This window comes from Schistocerca piceifrons, chromosome X (genome assembly GCF_021461385.2).
Source record: "Schistocerca piceifrons isolate TAMUIC-IGC-003096 chromosome X, iqSchPice1.1, whole genome shotgun sequence".
NCBI lineage: Eukaryota > Metazoa > Arthropoda > Insecta > Orthoptera > Acrididae > Schistocerca > Schistocerca piceifrons.
In genome coordinates this window covers 80,953,373-80,979,633 of record NC_060149.1, presented here as the reverse complement: position 1 = coordinate 80,979,633, position 26,261 = coordinate 80,953,373, and the positions used below count along the sequence as shown (strand labels likewise).

At 40.1% G+C, this 26,261-nt stretch overlaps 1 protein-coding gene across 1 annotated transcript in view; it reads right to left on the bottom strand.

Moving 5' to 3' along the window:
* LOC124722185 (dynein axonemal heavy chain 7-like) overlaps positions 1–26,261 on the bottom strand; it is a 913,348-nt gene that overhangs the window by 234,251 nt on the left and 652,836 nt on the right. The gene's annotated exons all lie outside the window — the stretch shown is intronic.

Below are 26,261 nucleotides of genomic sequence, written 5' to 3'. Positions count from 1 at the left end.
GCACTTTCTTTCCACGTCAGTTGTTATCTTGGTAACATTGCCTGACATATTGTGGAAAGGAATTAATATATACCAGTGCTAGTAACAATAATGGACAATGTGCTCTTCCTTAAGTTACTCCAAGACTAGTACAGTATTTATGTAACAAAGTTTATCCATAGCTGTAGATTTACTGGAGATATATGATATCTCTACACACTTTACTCTGCTTTCTTGGTATGAATGAAACCATTTACTGGATACTTCCCTCCCCTCTAGTTTCTATAAACATAATTCTCCATTAATGAGTAAAAGTATAAGCAAAATATTACTCATTTTCTTACTTTTAACATGTAACTTGCTGTGACATGTATAGCATATTGTAATGTGGGAGACCAAGAGGCACTATATTGAAGTGTCCAATAAAGTATATACTAAACAACTTGATACACATTCTGATTAATCAAACAAATATTCAAAATCGTATTTTATCTGTTGATTTATGTTATAATTACTTGTAAAATTTGTTTCTCTATCAGATATGTAATGGATCAGCTCATTAGTTATGTACATTACTGAATTTAATGTTGAACCAAAAATTGTATGAAGACACATACACCACTCAAAACTACATAATGTAATACACTGAAAATGTTAGTGAACCTAAAAATGAAATAATTATTGTATTATTTAAGACTAAATGACTAAATATTAGATGAAATAATTATTGTATTATTTAAGACTAAATGACTAAATATAGTCAAAACTGCATATTTTACAACTTTTGGATGAAATCATTGAATACGTTATTATTTTGAATAGTAAATGCCTTTTTACAGCTCACATTGTACATCATAGTGGTCCCTCATTACATTGAAATTCACTGTTGCAATTGAGGAGCTTATTACAAAAGCTGGCCAAGTCCAAAATTGGGATTTTTTCAGGAATTAAAAAATTAATAAATAAACTTTCTGCTCCTTAAACTGAAGCATTAAAAGCACCCAAGCCCAATGCAAGGTCCTCCTCTCCCTTCTCCCTCCCCCTCCCTCCCACCACTGAGAGAAAGTAATAAATGTAGAGTACACAATTTGGTCGGGGGAGGGGCATATGACGTAGGTGGTGACCTGGAAAAAATAGCTTCCCTGACTCATGGCATCAACGTGCACTTTGTTAAGCTATTCCGGCATCATAATCAACCACAACTTGAAGGAGCTATGAGGTGAATCAATGTGGGGTTAGGGATGGCTCTGAGGACAGCCAACTTTGCTCATGTTTCTCTGGTGCCCGTCAGGACTATATAAACAGATGGGGTTTCACTAGGCATGTCATACACCTAAACAGAACTGGGAAGGGAAGATCAGTACAGCTGTGGATCTTGGGCCACACATGGTCAAATACCTGTTGTCATAGGTGGGAAAAACCAGGTTCCCCTGCCTAAAGAATTTCTCCAGCAGTTTAAAAAATACTGAAACACTCACAAGACAGATTTTAACACTTCAGAGATCACACATACCATATGTCAAAAAGAAAAACAGATCATTGGAAAGAGTAACATGGGGCATTTCACAGACTTCACAATCCTCCATCAAAACATGCAATCAATAAAAAATAAAATACAGCTATAAGAAGTTGAGCTCCAATCTTTGAACTGCACAGTAGTTTGTGTTACTGAGCACTGGTGCCAAGACACAGAAATCCAATATGTAGTATTATCATTGTATGAAAGGGCAAACTCTTACTGCAGAACAGCTTCAAGGGGTCAAGAATCAAGAATCTTTATTCACCATAAATCAATTTATAGTGATATGGCTTTTGTCAATTTGATACAAGATAATGTATATACAATGCACAGTAGTACAATATGTAGCATTAAACATTAGTTCCACAAAGTTTATGCAGTACATAATAATACTACTAAAAGTAACAGTTTTTAAAAGTTAATATAATAATCTGGTAAATCAAAGTATTCTTTAAAATTATAAAAAGGATGATCTGTTAAACAGTTGTACCACTTATGTTTAAAACTAATTATATCCATGGTCCAAGCAAAGACTGGTAACTTATTAAAAATTATGAGTGAGTTTACTTGGTGAAAAATTCCAGTCATTGCTAACCTGTGGCTAGGCATATTTAACTTCAATTTAGCCCTAATATTGTCGTCATGAACTTCCCCCCTGACAATAAGTTTTGTCATATTATTTCCAGTGTGAAGTCCTGCAACATATACACATATAGATTTACAACAGTAAGTATTTTAAGCCTGGTGAAGAGTGGACGATAATGTTCCAAATGACCTGTCTTACAAATTAAATGCAATACTTTCTTTTGTATTTTTAAAATGTTATTGACATAGGGAGAATCTCCCCATATAATAGGGCCATATGATATATGCAATTGGAAAAGTCCAAAGTACGTCATCTGAAGGTAATCCATGCTTACCATGTCCCTTAGTTTCAAAAAGAGGTATGATACCCGAGATATCTTTTTGCACACATGATTGATATGTTCTTGCCAATTAAGTTTGGAGTCAATGTGAATACCTAGAAGTTTTACTGATTTAGTTTCTATATCCTTTGTCATGTCTAGTATTAGCTGTTGTGTTTTAGCGGGATTACATAAAAGTTTATTAGCATTAAATCAGTCCAAAGCTATGTCAAGAGATTGTTTTGTGATGTGATTGAGTTCAGAGATGTTCTGCTGAGAGGTAAACAGCGTAGTATCATCTGCATAACATATGACAGGATGTGGTATGTTCTAAGGCAGGTCATTGATTGCAACAACAAAAAAGAAGAGTCCGAGGATAGATCCTTGGAGAACACCTGTGTCTGTTCCAAGATGGCCGCCGAGTAAGTGACGCCAGAAACCATTTCCAGAAAGTTAAGTGATTTAGACAGGAATATAATTTACTTTAACGCCGACAACAAATTAAATACGTGCATTAGTGTATCGTTTAGTCTTGCCGTTAAAGGTTTGACTTTTCTTTGCGTATTTTTTCAGAAAACACGTAAAGATCGTAACTTCGCGTAGTCGCGCTTAGGCTTAAATTTTGTAAACGTGTTTGTTTCTTGTTTCACGGTAATTTAACTAGTTTCTCGGTAACAAATAAGTAAACTACCGTACATAGCGTATAACTTCATTGTTTTAATATAGATTTCAGAAAAACAGCGTAACTTTATATCAGAAACTTGCCTGTATACATTTGTTTATAGGCCTAATTCTCGTAACGTTTTTGGAGAATCAAAGTTAAAGTATCTCGTTTAATTGTCCTTTTTTTCATTCCATCGAGTGAAATATATAATAAATAGCGTATACCTTCGTTGTTTTAATACAGATCTCAGAAAAACAGCGGAATTTTAAATCAGAAACTTGCTTATATACATTTGTGAATAGGCTTAATTCTTGTAACGTCTTTTTTGATTTTCGGTAATTTAATTGATTTATTCTAGCTAAAGTATTATTTTTGCCATGAGTGAGAAGTGCCTGACTTGCCGTAGAATTGTTAGTTCCGGGGTTTGGTGTGATGGATGCAGTAGTTTTTTTCACTGGGGGGACTGCAGTGGCGTGGGTGTTGGGAAAGTGGATCAGGCTCATCAGCGGTTATGTAGGATTTGCAGCAGAGATAGGAAGATAGTGGAACAGGAGGGGAAAATTGCTGCCCTTCAGGCTGAGCTAGATCAGGCTAGGGAAGATCTGGACAGGTTAAGGAGGGAGAAGGTCAAAGAGAGGTGGGAAGTGGCAACAGGTAGCAGAAGGAACAGGCCTAGAACTAAGTCTGACAGTTTTGTGGTGAATGTCAAAAATAAGTTTGACCTGTTGCTTCAGTTAGAAACTGATGAGCCTCAAGCAGAGGTAGGTGTAGACAGGACACAACAAACTTTCAATAGGAAATTGAAAAAGAATGTAGAAAAGTCATCGAAAAGGAAGAAAGTTTTGTTGTTAGGCAGTTCTCATGCCAGAGGTGTAGGCCAACTTCTGCAGGAGGAATTAGGACCAGAATACCAGGTCACAAATTTTTTCAAACCAAGTGCTAGTCTGGATCAGGTGACAGAGGATTTAGGTTCACTCTGTAAAGGATTTACCAGGGAAGACACCGTGGTTATTGTGGGAGGGCCAGGGAACAGCATCGACAGAGATCCTGGGTACAGTATAGAGTGTGACCTGGTAAAGATTGCGTCGGCATCGAGACACACCAATGTTGAATTTGTATCTGTCCTGAGACGCCATGACCGGCCTCATTTGAACTCTTCTGTTGGGAGAGTTAAATTGGAGTTGGAACGGCTGCTTGGGTTGGGTGCGGGGGCTCATATTGGTGTGGTTCCTGTTGATTATCTCAGTAGGTGGGACTATACCAGGCACGGCCTACATCTCAACAGGAAAGGGAAGGGGAAACTGGCTGGGGTAGTAGCAGAAATTTAAGGGGGGGAGGCACTGCCATGAATGGTAAAATACCAGTGGTTACAGGTGTTAGAGCAGCACCTTTTTTAGGATAGGTAAGACAGAAAGATGTCAAGTTCTACGAGTGGTCAGGATTGACACAAATCTTCAGTTTAGGAAAGAAATTAAACAGCAAAATTCTAGCACATTGGATCACCAATCACAGCTATCAATTATAAATTTTCACCAATCACCAGAAATTTTATCTCCACCAAGTTGTATCTCAGTCCTAGGTAATTCCATTGATGAATTAAAGTCACCCAACCCAGTTGACATAATCTGCCTCTCTGAACACCATGTGACCACTGGTATAGGAACTAGGCCTAAGCACAATGAGAAACTCAGACAGGAGAGTACTGCAAATGTTAGAATAAGGAAAGGTTCTCATAAAAGTATAATTAAAAATAATGTAAGTATATTTCATCAAAATATTGGGAGTTTAAAGAATAAAGTAGATGAGCTTCTCGTTTGTTTAGAAGATTTAGAAGCTGAGAATGAAATAGATATACTATGCCTGTCTGAGCATCACATTGTTACTGATATGGATAAGGTAAATGTAAGTGGTTATAAGCTCTCTGCACATGTAATGAGAGAAAATATGGAGAAAGGAGGAGTTGCCATATATGTCAAAAGTTATCATTGTGCAAAAAGTATAGAAACAAAAAAGTTTTGTGTAGAGAAACATATAGAAGCATGTGCCTGTGAGCTTAAATTAAATAAAGGCACATTTATAATTGTAACTGTATATAGGTCCCCATCAGGAAATTTTCATCTATTTCTGAAAAATTTGGACTCTTTGTTGTGCTATCTGTCAGACAAGGGGAAGCAAATTATTATTTGTGGGGACTTCAATGTAGATTCTCTGAAAGAGGGTAATAGGAAAAATGACCTTGAAGTATTACTCGGTTCTTTCAATTTGACAACTGTTATTGATTTTCCTACTCGGCTGGTAAAGGATAGCAGCTCACTGATAGATAACTTCTTTATAGACCAAGAAAAGTTTAACCAGATAAATTCTCAGCCTGTTGAGAATGGTCTTTCTGATCATGGTGCACAGCTAGTTACAATATATGACATAGCTCCATTCAGCAATACTAAACAGTCCTCCAAAGTAGTACGTTCAGTGAACGATTTAACAATTGCAAATTTCAGGGAAAGCCTACAGCAGTTAGACTGGGATGAGGTGAACCGTGAACCTGATGCCAATTTAAAATATAATTTATTTCATGACATTTTTGTAAATGCATTTGAAAACTGCTTCCCCAAGAAAATAGTTAAATATACTCGTAAGAAACCTTGTAACAAACCAGGGCTTACTAAGAGTATAAAAATATCTTGTAACCGGAAAAGGGAAATGTATCTGACAGCAAGAAAGAGTAGTGACCCAGAAACTATCAAAAATTATAATAACTACTGTGTTATATTAAGAAAAGTTATTAAAAAATCCAGGAGTATGTGTATCATGTCTGAAATCAGCAACTCTGATAATAAAATTAAAACAATTTGGAATATTATTAAAAGAGAAACAGGTCAACCAAGAGCAGAGGAAGACAGTATTACCATCAAATTGAATGAAAACTTTACGAACAAAATGTCAGAAGTTGAAAATATTTTTAATAATCATTTGTGGATATAGTAGGATCCAGGTGTTCATTAGAAGATGCTAGGCTGTTAATGGAAGAGGCCATACCTATGCAATTTGATACAACTGAAATCTCACCCACTTCTCCCTCTGAAATTAGGAAAATAATAAACTTGCTTAAAAGCAAAAACTCACATGGAATTGATGGCATTTCCAGCAAAATACTAAAAGCTTGTTCTCAACAGATAAGTAAGATTTTCAGCCACCTGTGTAATAGTTCTCTGGTGCAGGGCATTTTCCCTGATAGACTGAAATATGCTATTGTTATACCTTTGCATAAAAAAGGGGATAGATCTGATGTCAACAATTACCGTCCAATCTCCCTTCTAACAGCTTTATCCAAAATCTTTGAGAAACTAATGTATTCAAGAGTAGCTTCACATATCTGTAAAAATGAAGTACTAATAAAATGTCAGTTTGCTTTCCAGAAAGGTTTTTCAGCAGAAAATGCCATATATGCTTTCACCAATCAAATTTTGAATGATCTGAATAACCGAACACCACCCATTGGGATTTTTTGTGATCTCTCAAAGGCTTTTGATTGTGTAAATCATGAAATTCTGCTAGACAATCTCAAGCATTGTGTCATGAGTGGGACAGTGCACAAATGGTTTAATTCGTACCTAACTGGAAGAGTGCAGAAAGTTGAAATAAGCAGTTCTCATAATATGCAAAGATCAGCACATTCCTCAAACTAGGGAACTATCAAGAATGGGGTTCCACAAGGGTCAGTTTTGGGTCCTTTGTTGTTCTTAATATATATTAATGACTTGCCATTCTATATTCATGAAGAGGCAAAGTTAGTTCTCTTTGCTGATGATACAAGTATAGTAATCACACCTGACAAACAAGAATTAACTGATGAAATTGTCAATAATGTCTTTCAGAGAATTACTAAGTGATTCCTTGTAAACGGACTCTCACTGAATTTTGATAAGACACAGTACATACAGTTCCGTACAGCAAATGGTATGATGCCATTAATAAATATAGACCTTAATCAGAAGCAGATAGCTAAGATAGAATATTCAAAATTTTTAGGTGTGTCCACTGATGAGAGATTAAATTGGAAGAAACACATTGATGATCTGCTGAAACGTTTGAGTTCAACTACTTATGCAATAAGGGTCATTGCAAATTTTGGTGATGAACATCTTAGTAAATTAGCTTACTACGCTTATTTTCACTCATTGTTTGCATATGGCATCATATTTTGGGGTAATTCATCACTGAGGAATGAAGCATTTATTGCACAAAAGCGTGTAATCAGAATAATAGCTGGGGTCCACCCAAGATCATCTTGCAGACATTTATTTGAGGATCTAGGGATATTCACAGTAGCTTCTCAGTATATATACTCTCTTATGAAATTTGTTATTAACAACCAAACCCAATTCAAAAGTAATAGCAGTGTGCATAAGTACAATACTAGGAGAAAGGATGATCTTCACTATTCAAGATTAAATCTAACTTTGGCACAGAAAGGGGTGAATTATACTGGCACTAAAGTCTTTGGTCACTTACCAAATAGTATCAAAAGTCTGATAGATAACCAACAAGTATTTAAGAAGAAATTAAAAGAATTTCTGAATGACAACTCCTTCTACTCCATAGAGGAATTTTTAGATATAAATTAAGAAAAAAAAATTTTAAAAAATAAAAAAAATAAAAAAACACACAAAAAATAAAGTTGTTATATTAACTTAAGTATGTTGTTAAATTAACCTAATTATGTCACGTATTGGAAAATTCGACTCGTTCCACATCATTACGAAATATCGTATTCATGATCCATGGAACTAGTATTAATCTAATCTAATCTAATCTAATCTAATCTATCTCGAGCAAGGAAGAATGCATATTCCTGACTGAAACAAATTGTTCCTGTTGTTCAAGTAAGAAGTGATGATAGCTAACGTGTTCTCTTGCAACCCATAGTATTCCAATTTCTTTAGTAGAATGTCAACGGGTATGCAATCAAATGCCTTGCTTAAGTCACATGATACAAGTGATACATTGTTTTTGTTTTCAGTAGCAGATAATGTTCAATCAATGATTTCTAAAACAGCAGCAGTTATGTTTTTTCCCTTGCAAAATTCAAACTGAAACTTACAAAGTAAGCCATGATCTTCCAAGTAGGTATTTAGCTGGTTGTGCATTAGTGCCTCATATATTTTTGACAATATAGGCACAATTGAAATTGGTCGATAGCTTTCAGCCAGTTTTTACTTCTCCTTTTATAAACTGGGATGACTTTAGATATCTTGAGTGTATTAGGAAAAATTCCAAATATGAAGTGTATTGTTTTTTTAATAATGTAATTGGACAACCAGTGGCAATCCATTTTTTGAATCTGTAAATGTGCCAACAGTTGGAGGATCATGCATTTATATCAGAAAAGGAACACAGTTCAAATCAAGACATGACCTCAGTACATTAAGTGAAGACAAACACTTTGAAACATCAGCTATTGAATTAGCAGGGCTTCATATCACTAAGAAATTAATCACTTTGTGTGTGTATAGATCTACCAATGGTAGTGTGGATTCTTTTTTTCAATAAATCAACAGAAGTTCTAGATAAAGTATCAAACATAAAGTTCAGCACAATTTTCCTGTGGGGACATTAACATTAATATCATAAATGAATCTAGCAGCACCCTCATAAATATCCCTCAAAGTTTTGGTATGTCCCTATTGGTCAATAGTGCAACAACGGTTACTACAATGACTGCATCAGTATTTGACCATGTGGCCACAAATATGGACAGGGAAACTGTAAAAAATCTTGGACTATCAGACCATCTCTTTTGAATAACAACAGTAAAATCAGGCATCGAATCATTTCCCAAACTACAAGCCAACAAACGACATCTATCAGAAATCAAAATAAAAGATTTTCTATAGAACTAGCAAAACAAAGCTGGGATGAAGTGTATAAGGAAACCAATGTGCACATGAAATTCTTTAAATTCTCGACATTATTTAAATTGAACTTTGAAAAGGCATTTCCAAAAGTAAGCATGTCTGTTAAAAACATCTCACAAGAACAGATGGATAACGGAAGGTATTCAGAAGTCCTCCCAAACACTTAAATACCTCAGTTCCATGAAAAAGAGTCACAGTGATCCAGAATTTTTAACTTTCTATCATAGATACAAAAAGATCTATAGGAAGGTGCTGATTTCTGCAAAAAGTCATTTAATGACAAAATAACATGTAATGCAGAGAATAAAATCAAAGCAGTCTTGGATGTTACAAAAAAAAGGAAACAGGGAGAGGCAAACAAATGCAAAATAGCATCCTCCTTAGGGAGGGGGATAATGATCCAAAACACATAGAAAACTATGTAAACATGCATTTTTCAAGTCCTGCAGAGAAGTTACAGAAGAAGTTCCCCAAAACAAATATAACACCTGTGGATAATGTTGCACAAAATACAATTCTGTTACTTCCAACCACAGAGAATGAAGTCAATAAAACTGTTCAAAAACTAAAAAATAAAAAGTTAGTAGGTTTAGATGAAGAACCAATGTGTGTATTGAAACAATGCATAGAGATTATACAAGGCCCATTAACAAATATAATAAGTGAATCCTTCACATCAGGGACATTACCAGAGCAGTTAAAACAGGCAAGAATTGTACCTTTGCTTAAGATGTTGAGTTTTGTGGAAATGGTCCTCAGTTTATGATAAATACAGATTATAATAATCTGCTGTCAAAAGAGAAAACTAATGTATCACGATGTGTTACATAATTATGGTAACTGTAAATCACAAATATCAATTTACTATGAAACACATTAGGGGATGCACAAGACAGGCTACTTAGGAAAAGTCTCAGAAATATACTTTTGCATGTGTCCAAAACTGCTCAAAAATATATCTTCTTCCAGTAAATTTATACAGTAATGAAATTAAGTACAGTTGGTTTTGGACAAGGGTGTTGTTGATGTGGTCTTCAGTCCAAAGCGTGGTTTGGTGTAGCTCTCCATGCTGTTCAACACTGTGCAAGCCTCTTCATCTCCGAATAGCTACTGCAACCTACGTCCATCTGAATCTGCTTACTGCGTTCATCTCTCAGTCTCCCTCTATCACTTCCCTCCAATAATAAACTGCTGATCCCCTGATGTCTCAGAATTTGTGCTATCATATGACTCCTTCTTTTCTTAAGTTGTACCAAAATTTCTTGTCTCCCCAATTCCAAACAGTACCTCCTCACTAGTTAGATGGTCTACCCATCTAATCTTCAGCATTCATCTGTAGCACCACATTTCTAATGCTTCTGTTCTCTTCTTCTGTAAGCTGTTTATTGTCCATGTTTCACTTCCCCGAAGGGCTACACTCCAGACAAATACCTTCAGAAAAGACTTCCTAACACTTGGTTCTATACTCAATGTTAACAAACTTCTCGTCTTCAGAAACACTTTTCTAGCCATCACTAGACTACATTTTATATTCTCTATACTTTGGCCATTATCAGTTATTTTTCTGCCCAAATGCAAAACATATCTACTACTATAAGTGTCTCATTTCCTAATCTAATTCCCTCAGCATCACCTGATATAATTCAACTACATTCCATTACCCTTGTCTTGCTGTTGTTGATGCTCATCTTATCTCCTCCTTTTGATATGCTGTCCATTCGTTCAACTGCTCTTTCAAGGCTTTCGCTGTGTCTGACAGAATTACAACGTCATTGGCAAACCTCAAGGTTTTGTATCTTCTCCATGAACTTTAATTCCTACTTGAAAATTTTCTTTGGTTTCCTTTAATGCTTGTTCAATGTACATATTGAGTGACTGACGTTGAGAATAGGCTACAACCCTTTCTCACTCCCTTCTCAACTACTGCTTGGCTTTCATACCCATTGCCTCATAGAACTGTTATCTGATTTCGCTGATTTCTTTACAACTTGTAAATATCCTTTCACTCCATCTATTTTATCCCTGCTATCTACAGAAATTCAAAAAGAGTATTCCAGGAAAAACTGTCAAAAGGTTTCTGTAAGTTTACAAATGCTGTAAATGAAGGTTTGCCTTTCCTTAACCTATTTACTAAGATACATCCTATAGCCAGTATTGCCTTGCATGTTCCTACATTTCCTCAAAGTCCATACCCATCTTGCCTGAGATCATCTTCTACTAGCGTTCAGATTCTTCTGTTAAGAATTTGTGTTAATATTTTGCAACCATGATTTATTAATCTGACAGTTACGTAATTCTCATATTTGTCAGCAAACTGGAATTATTACATTTTCCTTGAAGTCTGAGCATATTTCAACTTTCTCATAAATCTTGTACACTAGATGGAAGAATTTTCTCATGACTGGCTCTCACAAGGCTATCTGTAGTTCTGGCAAAATGTCATCTATTCCAGGGATCTTGTTACAACTTAGGTCTTTCAGTTCTCTGTCAAATTATTCTTGCAGTATTATATCTTCCATCTCATCTTCATCTATGTCCTCTTCCATTTCTATAATATTGGCTTCAATTTCATTTCTCTTGTCTAGACCCTCTATATATTCCTTTCACTTTCCGGCTTTCCCTTCTTTGTTTAGCATTGGTTTTCCATCTGAGCTCTTCGTATTCATACAGCTGTTGCTCTTTTCTCCAAAAGTCTCTTTAATTTTCCCGTAGGTTTTATCTATCTTTCTCCAAGTGGAATATGTTTTAAATCCTTACATGTGTCCTCAAGCAAACTTGCTTAGCCATTTTACACTTCCTGTCAATCTCATTTTTTAGATTTTTGTATTTCCATTTGCCCGCTTCATTTGGTGAATTTTTACATGTTTTCTTTTCATCAGTTAAATTCAGTATCTCCCATGTTATCCAAGGATTTCTTCTGGGTCTTATCTGTTTACTTATGTGATCCTTTGCTGCCTTCATGATTTCATCTCATAAAGCTACCCATTCATATTCTACTGTATTTCCTTTCCCCTGTTCTAGTCAATCATTGCCTAGTGCTCCCTCTGAAACACTCTACAACTTCTGGTTTTTTCAACTTTATTCAGGTCCCATATCCTTAATTTTCTACCTTTTTTACAATTTCTTCAGTTTTAATCTACAGTTCACAAGCAATAAATTGTGATCAGAGTCCACATCTGGTTCTGAAAATGTCTTGCAATTTAAAACTTACGTCTATGTACATAGTGGGTGCATGTACCCAGTTTCACTACTGGTCATTTTCTTTCCTGCTCCACTCACAAATAGAGCAAGGGAAAAATGACTATCTATATGCCTTAGTATGAGCCCTAATTTTTCTTATCTTATCTTTGTGGTTCTTACACACAAGGTATGTTGGTGGGAGCAGAACTGTGTGGTAGCCAGCTTCAAATCCTGATTCTCTAAATTCACTTAATAGTGTTTCTTGGAAAGAAGATTGCCATCCCTCCATGGTCCCCCCCCCCTTTTTTTTTTTTTTTTGACCTACCAGTAACAAATCTAGCAGCCTGCCTCTGAATTGCTTCAGTGTCCTTGTTCAACCTGATCTGTTACCGATCCCAAACGCCCGAGCAGTGCTCAAGAACAGGTTGCACCAGCATCCTATGTGCAGTCTTCTTTACAGATGAATAAGTATTTTCTAAAATTTTCTCAACTGAATTTGACCATTTGCCTTCCTTACCACAGTTCTCACATGCTCATTCCATTTCATACTGCTTTGCAACATGTCAGCCAGATACTTAAATTACTTGACTTTGTCAAGCAATGCACTAATGACACTACTCTAAAATCTTTGTCTTACCATTATATAATCAGTCTGAAACCTTCTGGAATCTCCAGTTCTCTCCCATATAGACAAGAGTCTTTCATTCTTAAACCAAGTGTTAGTGATGATTAAATTATGCTCTGTGTAAAATTCTACCAGGCCGCTTCTTCTTTCATACCTTTCACCCAGTCCACATTCACCTACCATTTTTGCTTCACTTCCTTTTCCTGCTCTCAAATTCTGGTTAAATTTTTGTCTCCCTTAGCTATCTAAGTAATTTCTTTTATCTCATCAAACATCTCTTCTATCTCTTCACCACATGTGAAGCTGGTAGGCATACAAACTTGTACTACTGTGGTAGGTGTGGGCTTCATGTCTATCTTGGCTACAATAATGCAGTCATTATGCTGTTCATAGTAGCTTACCCATGTTCCTATTTCCTTATTCATTATTAAATCCATTCATCCATTACATCTATGTGACACTGTATTTATAGCCTTGTATACACCTGATGGTATGCCCTGTTCTTCCAGTCACATAACTTCACTCATTTCCACTACATATAACTTCAACCAATACATTTTCGTTTTTAAATTTTGTAACCTACCTGCCCAATTAAGGGATCTAACAGTCCACATTCCTGTCCATACAATGCTACTTTTGTTTCTCCTTATGACAATGTCCTCCTGAGTAGATCCCACCTGGAGGTGCAAATGGGGGACTATTTTACCTCAGGAATATTTTACACATGAGGTTGCCACCATCATTTAACCAAACAGTAGAGCTGCATGCCCTCAGGAAAAATTACAGCTGCAGTTTCCCCTCGTTTTCTGCCATTCATAGTAACAGCAGAGCAAGTCTGTTTTGGTTGGTGTTACAAGGCCAGATCAGTCAATCATCAGACTGAAAAGGCTGCTGCCCCTCTACAGTTAGTTTTTTGTGGCATTAGCAAATGTTCAAAAACACTCATTATATCACTGTACACAGATGCATTTACACAATCAATAAAAGATTATGTGAAAATGATACAAATAGTATTGTTGAATGTTGGAATCTATAATTTCATATCAAACATATCTGGCACAATGGTTTTTGTAATTGTAAATTTATTAAAAGTATAACTTCCACAATATGTATACTAACTTTGATTGTCAAAAATACCGAGCGAGGTGGCGCAGTGGTTAGCACACTGGACTCGCATTCGGGAGGACGACGGTTCAATCCCGTCTCCAGCCATCCTGATTTAGGTTTTCCGTGATTTCCCTAAATCGCTTCAGGCAAATGCCGGGATGGTTCCTTTGAAAGGGCACGGCCGATTTCCTTCCCCATCCTTCCCTCACCCCGAGCTTGCGCTCCGTCTCTAATGACCTCGTTGTCGACGGGACGTTAAACACTAATCTCCTCCTCCTCTCCTCCTTGTCAAAAATGTTATTAATATTTAGGCACTGTAGCCTGGAATATCAGCGTCAGTATCAGTGTTATGTAATCAGTTGTCAGTAGTTGTTAATCAGTGTCAGTGTATTAAAAAAAATCAATAAATCTCACTAAAAATTAAAAAAATGTAAACTGTGTTTTCATGTTTTCAATAATAATTCATAAAAATACCCCAAACAATTGAAACATTAGATATATTCATTTATAGCTATGAGCAACTTAGCCCCCTTTGTTGACAGATGAAAGTTAAGTATAATAACTATTTACTGTATTTGACTAGTATTCAATTTGATTTATGCTTAATACACTTCATACTGATCGTTTGATAGAAACACAACACAGAGCTATAAATTTCATGTTCATATAAGAACTGACAGTCAAAAGTAATGTTAAAAAATTATGGAACTGAAAAAGATATGCACATTCTTTGTGAATGACTATTTCTTTGCTTAAAAATTTACTTGTACTTTGAAGTAGTTTAGGTCAGTCTTCTTTGTTCACTGTCTTTTTACAATGATCAGATTCCATGTCTGAAGCATAGTTCTAAAATATCACAAATTCCTCACTTTTCTTGCTACATATCAAAATATCATTGCAGACTCTACTGAGGAACGATTTTCTTTAAAACTTTGGTACTTAAATTCTGTTCTAATTTATTTTTCCATTAGCTGCTCAAGGAGACTTCAGTAGTAATCAACAATTGTTGTTTCAACCTCTTCTAAGTAAACAGTAATAAAACCCCTATTAACATCCAAGCGTATACTGGCCCTAATCTTTCTGGCAGATGAAATCTATTTCGCCTTCCAACTACACAAATTAAAGAAGTGTTGCATCACGCCAGTTCCTAGAACTCCTAAAGATAGACATTGACTGTGGATATTATATCACAGACACAGTCCCTTTGACAGTCCAGCGATGTCACTAAACCTGCCCAGAGATGTAAACAACAATGCATGAGCAGTGCTTATCAGATGGAGGGGGTCCAACAGCCAGTCAGTTCCAGTCATTCCACCAGGAAGGATGTACATGGCCAATGTTGTCTGTAGTTCAATCATGCTTAAACAGTCAATACCGCAGTTTAATTGCATCCACATTGTTACTTTGTGCCAAGAAGGGCTCTCAACAAGGGAAGTGTCCAGGTGTCTCAGAGTGAACGAAAGCAATGCTGTGATTCTTCAGTTTCTCCTGGCATATTTGTTGCTCGAACAGTCCATGGGTATACTGCCGGTTCATAGTGTCCAACGGGCACAATATTTCGCCGATCAGACATATCGCCATCGTCAGGTGTGCTGATGGACTGAGCTCCTGAGGGCAGGCGGAGCTCAGCCCGTCAGCGCACCTGACGATGGTGATATGTCTGATCCCCGAAATATTGTGCCTGTTGGACACTATGAAGTGGCAGTATAGCCATGGACTGTTTGAGCAAAGCAGTGTTGTTTGGGCATGGAGGAGATACAGAGACACAGGAACTGTTGATTACATGCCTCGCTCAGGCTGCCCAAGGGCTACTACTGCAATGGATGACTGCTACCTACAGATTATGGCTTGGAGGAAGCCCAACAGTAACGCCACCATGCTGAATAATGCTTTTCATGCAGATACAGGACATCGTGTTATGACTCTAACTGTACGCAATAGGCTGCATGATGCACAACTTCACTCCTGATGTCCAAGGCAAGGTCTATCTTTGCAACCACAACACCATGCAGGGCAGTACGGATGGGACCAACAACATGCTGAATGGACCGCTCAGGACTGGCATCACGTTCTCTTCATCAATGAATGTAGCATATGCCTCCAACCAGACAATTGTTGGACACATGTTTGGAGGCAACCCGAACAGGTTGAATGCCTTAGACACACTGTCCAGCGAATGCAGCAAGGTGGAGGTTCCCTGCTGTTTTGGGGTGGCATTATGTGGGGCTGACATATGCTGCTGGTTGTCATGGAAGGCACCATAACAGCTGTACAATATATGAATGCTATCCTCTGACCAATAGTGTAGCCATATCAGCAGCATACTGGTGAGGAATTCGTCTTCATGGATGAAAATTTGTGCCCCAATAATGCACACCTCGTGAATGACTTCCTTCAGGATAATGACATGGCTCAACTAGAGTGGCCAGCATGTTCTCCAGATGTGAACCCTATTGAACATGCCTGAGATAGATTGAAAAGGGCTGATTATGGACGACATGACCCACCAACCACCCTGAGGGATCTACGCTGAATTGCCATTGAGGAGTGGGACAATCTAGACCAACAGTGCCTTGATGAACTTATGGATAGTATGCCATGATGAATACAGGCATGCTTCAATGCAAGAGGATGTGCTGCTGGGTATTAGAGGTACCAGTGTGTACAACAATCTGGACCACCACCTCTGAATTTCTCACTGTATGGAGGTACAACATGCAATGTGTGGTTTTCATGAGCAATAAAAAGACCAGAAATGATGTTTATGTTGATCTCTATTAAAATTTTCTGTATGGGTTCTGGATCCCTCAGAACCGAGGTGATGCAAAGCTTATTTTGATGTGTGTATTATTTTGTTTGTGGTTTGATTGTGTCATGAATTGATGGAAACAGGGTTCAGGAGCACAATGCCACACAAAACTGCTCCAGTCTTTTTAAAATGAGTCAAATTTTGTAAATAAATGCATTTTTGCATTTACTTTAGGTCGCAATTCAAGAGATGAGCCACATAACCAGTACAAGGCTTTGTCAAGGTAACTCCACATATGAAATGTGCTACATACTTATTTTCTCATATACCAATAGTGTAATATATTTCTTCACAAAAACTGCTGATTAACGACTAAGTTACTGTACACTTTGTTAGTGTTAGCATCTGTGCTTGTAATTTTGGGGTGCTTTATATTTGAATCCTGTTCAAAAGAAGTGCCACATTTGAATTCAATTGTCCACTAATTAATGTTTGAAAATAAAGGAGGAAACACCCTATAAACCTTAATCAACTTTAGATGAATTTCTATTGGGAATATCTCACTTCAATTAATGAAGGTTTCAATAATTTTGATTTTCAGTTGGCAGAAACACAGACAACATAACTACATTAACCCACAAGCGGGCATGCTTATGTATCAACTACAAATATGGATGATTTGCACCATTCCACTGTTGTTTCACAATTATTAGCACTTACCCATTACTTCAGTATTGTTTCAGCTAACACAGTTATAAATTGTGTTGGCATAAATTCAAGTGACCAACAGTAATGTAAAATAAACAGCGAGCTTGGTGAGAAAAATTTATGATCCGCGCAAGAAAATGACCCAGATTACAAACTAGCAGGACAATCCCACAAAGAAACAATTTTCTACAAGATAATGATAATTAAATAAGTAGTTGGCTGGGATATCATGCAAACTGTGCTGTTTAATGCTTTGAGTAGGTCGTTATGGTGTGGTAACACCCATTCATGGCAACAGAGTCATGAAATGAAAGTTTATTTCATTATTGTTTAATTAAACAGTGTTTTTGATCATATTATGTAAGTTTACTTTATTTTTGCTTAAGTAAACAAAGATAAAATTGTGATTTTGCTGATACATATTTAGCTTGGTGACGTAGAGACTGCCCTTCTCTACATGTGTACAAAGTGCTTTGCAATTCTGCTTGTGTGATGAAAAATGACATGTACATTTGAGAGTTAAAAGGTCATATAAATAAAACTGTGTCCTGAGCATCTGGGTCACATAGCGACACCACTCCCATTGTGCTAACTTGATAAACAGGTGGAGGTGCGTCTGCAGTTGAAAGTCCCCTGTGTAGTGGATGATGTAGGTGAGGCCTCGGAGTGTCTTTGTTAATCATTAGAGCCACTCTGTAGTCGATTCAGCTTTCCATGAGATGAGGGAGTCATGAGTGACAACAGAGTGGTCTCTGAGTTCTTTTGTGGTGTGGACTGCTTGCCACTTTCCTCCTCCTTCTGCTCCGTGAATTGAGTCAGCTTGGAGATTGTGCCCAAGCTGCAAGCTCAGCTGTCACAGCTGGTGGCATGTCTCTTTCTTTTCAGAATTAAGGGCAGCTACAAATGCAGCAGTTTCTCATACCATGACAGCTCTGAAGGGCATAGTTGCCTCCTCAGCTGCATCAGACAGCACAGTGCACATGTCTGTGGGTGGCAGCCCATGCCTCTCATCCACTGTTGGCTGACCTCCCCCACAACTCTCACTGGCAGGATATTGTGGCCATTTCTGGTCAGCAGATGTCATTGTTGTCTGGTCATCTCTGGGTTGTGCTGTCTTCGGATTTAGCATTTTTTGGCACCTTTCCCTTTGGTGCTAGTTCTTCTTCATCTCATTCTTCTTGTCAGTGGTACCACTGTGTCCTGTAAAGGCCAGGTAGCCATGCCAGTTTGCGACATGTGGCCCACCAAAGTCAGCACACATCAGTTTCTCTTCTTTTCTTTTGACACAGGCATGACAGTCATGGGCGCCTGAGCATACCATGCATCTCAGGGCACTGCAGCAGTACTTTGCCACACTGCTCTTATAGTGGTACAGCCTCCCCCAGAACTCAAATGATATGTCCGATATCACCTTTCTCTCTTTATATGTATCCGGATAGTTATCGGACAATTCAGTGCTTCCTAAGGCCTTGTACATGTGTCTTTATATGTAGCATTCTGTCCTATTCAATAAAAAACTTGATATTCATTGTGAAGGCATGTGGAATGTCCTGGAAGAGTGTGCGTTGTCGTAATTATCGGTGGATTGTTGTCATTGATAAAATTATGTACATATACTACAGTTTAAGTAACTAATCAAGAAATTGAAGTAATAAGTCCTTAGAAATAAATAACTAGAGACTGTAGAGATGTTAGCATGAAAAATCAATGCTTCTAATTAAAAAAACAGTAATCTAAAAATCCAGTAACAGAAGACCTCACTATCTTGAGAATCAGCTTAAAAGTTATTACCAGGCTATGTATTTTCATTTGTTATTTATTTTTATGTCTTCCTCTGTAATTAATATTCTTTGTAATTACATTTCTAATTAACTCTCCAATTGTTTACATCTCACAGTTTTTCAATTTCCAGAATTTGAGGCCTTATTTGTGCATTTTATGTATGTAATTGGATAAAGTATGAGCTCTCTACTACCATTGAATGTTAGTAACCAAATCCACACTGTAATTAATTATGTAACTAAAATAATACAAGAGACATTAATGTAATTAAAGTTCAGAATGATTTTCTAATGGAAAACTAAAGATATTACTATAAAAGATTGTCATTCAATATTGTATTTTATACATTATTCGGCTGTAACATCAGTTTCTTTACTAAATTTTGTAACATCAAAATTGTACAAAATTATAATTCTTTATTGTGGAAGTTACAGTTAAAATTCTATATAAAGCGATGCAGTGATGCTGCAACAAGTCAGTTTTAAAGTTACTTTTGGAAATCAAAGAAATCAGTGAAATCTGTTTGTTTTGTTTACATGACGAGTGTGCAGTTCGGATGTCAATTAATGTGAATAAATTTTGTGAAGCATGAAAATTTCACACTCATTCATCAATGGACCAGGCAGAAGAAACTTAAGTTAAGTAACATCCAACATGAATCATCACACTCTCTTCCTGGCACTTGAAACACTGGAGCTTTGGGTCCTGGCCCAGAGGGAGAGCTTCTGCTTGGATCATGAAGCCTAGAAGTTTCTGCAGCACAAAGATGTCATCTGCCATTTGCACAGCTGTGACAAGCAGCACTGGCTCCTTCCTGTCTGTCCACTTAAACAGCTTTACAGTCACATCCCCAAAACTAGCATGCTGCACTCCTTCTTTGACTGCCACCTCATTGCAGATACAAGGCAGTCCATTGAGGAGTACCTCGGCTGTCTTCTCTTGCTGCTTTTGCAGCATTGTCTTCTTCACAGGGTCTTCCACAATGTGGATGAGTATAGCACACTTTGGTGCACTGTAGTCAGCAAATTTTGCTGCTTCCACCTCAATCACAGCATCAGAGTCAACAGACTCAAAGCGGACTTCTCGTTTGCAGTAGCTGACATTCTTGTAATACATCTGTGTCCACCCTGTACCTCTGCAGTTGATGGACAGAGGGGGGAGGGGGGGGGGGTGGGGGGGGAGAGCGGACAAATGTAAGGTCTTCTATCTTTTGTGTGTCGACACACTTGCTGAGTGGTATGACTGATGGCCCCTTCACTGCTGGAGCTTTCTTCTAGCTATCTTTTCTGCCCACATTGTGGTGCTACAATGATGACAATTTTCTTCATATTGTGAGAATGGCATTATGAACATTTGCTTCAGAATATGCTGCAGCGCAGGCGAGCACTGTGTCAGTCCAAACAGCTAGGCCGCAACAGCATCAATGCAGTCACCTCATTGGCCCAGGCAAGACCAATGGATAAGAAAGAAGACAAAGCCAGTTATAGACCTCCACCTACAAAGTGCAAAGTAAATCGTATTTTGGGGGACACGGAGGTCTTTGGTTCGGTCTGAAGTTTGCAATACACGTGTTTTGAATTTCTGTAGTGTCTTTCTTGTGTTTTGTGCAGTTAGGCAAAGATAATAAAAGTGCCTGATCGCAATTTGTTGGTGTTCTCTGTGCTCAGTCAGCCGCTACAGCCAGAAAACCCACATTGGTGACCCCGAGTTGCAAAAATATGTTGCATTCGCTCACTGTGTACCACCAGTTTTGTGCCAATAGACAATGTTGCAACCTCCAATTTTTCTGGCAGCGCAGGACACTGCGACTGCTGAATGGACATTTGACTGTCAAGCGCAGTGCTTTACCCTGTGTGCTACTAATACACCGGGAATGTTCATATCTCCGATGTTTGCTTTGACTGGCCAGACGATCGTAACCTCTGCTGGCACACCACACCAGGCCCTGTACACATCAGCGCGGACACCTTCTATGGCATTGTACACTCGACAGAATGCTCCTCGAGCACAATATCCTGGGAACCCCTCATCCACATTTCTATCCCACAACATGGTCCATGCAGCTGTCCAGTTTCGGGGTCCACACGTATGGCCGCGCCCTCCTCAGTGCGGTCTGCCGTTTGATGTGCCCCCCTCTGTGCCGGTCGAAGAGATGCTTGTGCCTGTCATGCCGGGCCATGTACACTCCTGGAAATTGAAATAAGAACACCGTGAATTCATTGTTCCAGGAAGGGGAAACTTTATTGACACATTCCTGGGGTCAGATACATCACATGATCACACTGACAGAACCACAGGCACATAGATACAGGCAACAGAGCATGCACAATGTCGGCACTAGTACAGTGTATATCCACCTTTCGCAGCAATGCAGGCTGCTATTCTCCCATGGAGGCGATCATAGAGATGCTGGATGTAGTCCTGTGGAACGGCTTGCCATGCCATTTCCACCTGGCGCCTCAGTTGGACCAGCGTTCGTGCTGGACGTGCAGACCGCGTGAGATGACGCTTCATCCAGTCCCAAACATGCTCAATGGGGGACAGATCCGGAGATCTTGCTGGCCAGGGTAGTTGACTTACACCTTCTAGAGCACGTTGGGTGGCACGGGATACATGCGGACGTGCATTGTCCTGTTGGAACAGCAAGTTCCCTTGCCGGTCTAGGAATGGTAGAACGATGGGTTCGATGACGGTTTGGATGTACCGTGCACTATTCTGTGTCCCCTCGATGATCACCAGTGGTGTACGGCCAATGTAGGAGATCGCTCCCCACACCATGATGCCGGGTGTTGGCCCTGTGTGCCTCGGTCGTATGCAGTCCTGATTGTGGCGCTCACCTGCACGGCGCCAAACACACATACGACCATCATTGGCACCAAGGCAGAAGCGACTCTCATCGCTGAAGACGACACGTCTCCATTCGTCCCTCCATTCACGCCTGTCGCGACACCACTGGAGGCGGGCTGCACGATGTTGGGGCGTGAGCGGAAGACGGCCTAACGGTGTGCAGGACCGTAGCCCAGCTTCATGGAGATGGTTGCGAATGGTCATCGCCGATACCCCAGGAGCAACAGTGTCCCTAATTTGCTGGGAAGTGGCAGTGCGGTCCCCTACGGCACTGCGTAGGATCCTACGGTCTTGGCGTGCATCCGTGCGTCGCCTCGGTCCGGTCCCAGGTCGATGGGCACGTGCACCTTCCGCCGACCACTGGCGACAACATCGCTGTACTGTGGAGACCTCACACCCCACGTGTTGAGCAATTTGGCGGTACGTCCACCCGGCCTCCCGCATGCCCACTATACGCCCTCGCTCAAAGTCCATCAACTGCACATACGGTTCACGTCCACGCTGTCGCGGCATGCTACCAGTGTTAAAGACTGCAATGGAGCTCCGTATGCCACGGCAAACTGGCTGACACTGACGGCGGCGGTGCACAAATGCTGCGTAGCTAGCGCCATTCGACGGCCAACACCGCGGTTCCTGGTGTGTCCGCTGTGCCGTGCGTGTGATCATTGCTTGTACAGCCCTCTCGCAGTGTCCGGAGCAAGTATGGTGGGTCTGACACACCGGTGTCAATGTGTTCTTTTTTCCATTTCCAGGAGTGTATATGCCTACCTGCCCTGCCGCCCCACGCACACCTCGAGCAATGCACCTGCCGTGGTTTCACCCTATCACTCTGTGCTCAATCGTTATTTCGCGCCTCTGCTAGAGATTTCGTCTGCATTGGCCGATGATCCTCGGGCGCCTGCCATGCCGTGCTCGTCATGTGACTGTACAGATTTCCTGCCTACAAGGACCGGATATCATGCCTCATCTGCACAACTTATGGACATCTAGCGCAATACATTGCCCATCACTGAGGCACAGCACGCATCAGTGAACACCATGAAGAATCCCCGTATGATTCGTGCCTTTCCTACACCCCCGCAAGCACTGGCCCCTGATTGTTTTCTGAAGCTGCCGCCTTTACAACTGGACAACCCAGTGACGTGGTTTACCTTGGTGGACAACATGTTGGACATACATGGTATTACGGACGACAGCACTCGTTTTGTGTGTTTAGTGAATAACCTGGATGACCACCCTGATCTCATCAGTGACTTTTCGGTGAACCCACCCTGGAGCAACAAATATGCCTCTGCCTGTGCACTTCTCATCCAATGCCTTTCTCTTCCACCAGCAGATTTGATGCACAACATTATTTATGACGAGACTTTAGGTGACAGAACCCCCTGACAGCTGTGGCGACGCTTGTATTTACAGGTCAGTACCGAGATCTTGCAGAACTTAGTGCTCTGGGCTTTGTGATTGGTAAAACTGCTGCAAGAACTACAATTACATTTGCTTCCATATACCACAGCATCACTCAAGGATAAACTACACCTGGCAGACCAGGCATACGCCATTATCTAGCACCGCCACCTCCCTCTGCACAGCACAGTGTGTAATACCACCGAGGTTGGTAATCCTGTGAGTATACTTCCACCGTCGGGCGGTAGAGGCTGGGCACATGCATTTTGCGGACAGCACATGGAACAGCAGCCATCTAGCGGCCAAGATTGGGAACCATGAGCAGGCTGGCAACAGCCTCTCCCCACCCCAACTGGGCTAGTGCCTGCCCGCCCCGCCTTCCCCTCACCTGACTCTTCGGCTGGCGGGACGAGTACAGATGACTCACGCATATGCTGGTTCAACTACACTTACAGGGACTCTGCTCGCAACTGCTGCCCACCCTGCGCATACCCAAATGCCGCATGTGGGCTGCAGTAGGCGCCACAGCTCGCGGATGCATGCAAGGGCGACCACAGACGTTGCATTTTGTCAGATCCCCCACCTCATAAGGACGTCTGTACACCTTGGATTTAGGTTTGCGCCAGTATTTTCTCGTCAATACTGGAGAGATGTTAGTGTCAAACCCCCCACATTCACTGTAAAGGACACGACACCAGCCAAACTGTTCCTGTGAGCAGCAAATAAATTGTCACTTCGTGTCGACAGTTTGGCCGGGTTACCTATCGAACTCATACCTGGCAAACAGTTCACTTGGTCCTTCTATGTGGCTGATGCAGAAGACCCAGTATTAGCCATTGACTTCCTTTTTCAGTTTGGACTGTCTCCAGAGCTCCAGTCGGCCACATTATTGCACCACGCCTCGTCCACTCATATTGTGTGCTCAGTCGCCCACTTGGCCCCCCTTTCCCCTCAGCTCCCAGATGATTTCGACTCGGCTTTCATCGAGTGCCCTTCACTGGTGGACAGCCTCGCAGCTCCCATCACCCAGCTTCAGTCTGAGCGCTCAGAATTGATGATCTCCACTCTTGCAAAGCCGACGTCGGACTTTGACGTTGCTGCCCCCCGACACTGGAGACGCAGCTGGCGGAACTTTGTCACCGTTGACACAGACAGCTTCTCCAGCACATCAGGTTTGTGACTCTCGTGTGCTACCCACTCCCGTTCGCGATGCTCCCCCGAGCGAGTGTGCCAGCCCAGCTGAATGCTATCACAAATGGCATGACACAGAAAATTGATACAACAGACAGGCTACCAGTGTGTCATAAAGCGCGCTGACTGACGCCACATAAACTATGACTCGCTAAGTCCGCAGTGGAGGAACTTCTGCGGGCAGGTATTGTTCATCCATTGGACAGTAACTGGTCTTCGCCCATACATTAAGTTCCCAAAAAAGACGGCACAGTGTACCTCTGTGGTGACTATCACCGCCTCAATGTGTGGAATGTCTTAGACAATTATCCGATACCTCATATACAAGATTTCATGCAAGTACTTAGGGGGGCATGCATCTTCAGTGTCTTGGACTGCTGCAAGGCATATTTACAGATACCTATAGAACAGAGTGACATACCAAAGACAGCATTGATCACACTTTTTGACCTTTACGAATTTTGTTACATGCCTGACGGTCTCTGGTCACGCCCACTTTCTACGATACATAAGTTGCTCTCAGACGTCCGACCCGTCAGTCAGCAAGACTCACCGGAGGAGAAACAACCCTCTGAAGATGTCCAGCGCAGCTCTGGACGAAACGTTAGGAGCTGAAGAGTTTCACGGACCACGACCTTACACCCCGGAAGGTTTACCAGAAGATATGTCATCCGGTCGTGAAAGCTTTCATACTATGATCAGAAGACTCTACGGGGAGCAATTCTCAAAATCAGTTAGACGCCTGGAAATTTTACGTAAGAAGAGAGAGCATTTAATTTGTACTTTAACTTTCTTGTTGCGTTGTAGGGATTCGTCTACCATACCGAATTTTCTAAAGTTGAAGAGGATGTTCCAGACAGCCCATGTTCATCGGATATTTGATTATACAGAAGCAGCACTACTTCAAGAGAGGATACATTATACAAGACGAGAGATGGATTCTGTTGACCGTAAGTTACTGCAGTTACATTTGCGATCGATAGTTAAGTTTTATCTCTGACAAAGGTTATCTCTGCATATCAAGTGTAACTCTGGTCACGCCCACTTTCTACGATACATAAGTCGCTCTCAGACGTCCGACCCGTCAGTCGGCAAGACTCACCGGAGGAGAAACACCCCTCTGAAGATGTCCAGCGCAGCTCTGGACGAAACGTTAGGAGCTGAAGAGTTTCATGGACTACGACCTTACACCGCGGAAGGTTTACCAGAAGATATGTCATCCAGTCGTGAAAGGTTTCAAATTTATTGTTATCTTTTAAATGAAAATATGTTTAAAATTTCTTGACTTATTCCACATCCACGTGAACCATCTCACTTGGGATCTTTGGAAGATACAGTATAACAGCCACTTTTCTTTGTTAGTATTTACTGTGTGTTCTTGTTTTTTGACATGTTTTACACCCTAGAGTTTCCCCTCACCATGGATCTGTGGAAACAAACACAATTTAAATTTTTTTTTTTAAAATGTACCATGAAGGAATTATCCAAATGGGATGGAAAATCATAGACATTATGTACATTTAAAAGCAAACACACGATTACAATTTCAGAAGAATTGAATGATTTATTCAAGAGAAAGAGCTTCACAAATTGAGAAAGTCAATAATTTATTTGCTGGTCCACCTCTGGTCCTTATGCAATCAGTTATTTGGCTTTTCACTGATTGAGAGAGTTTCTGGATGCTCT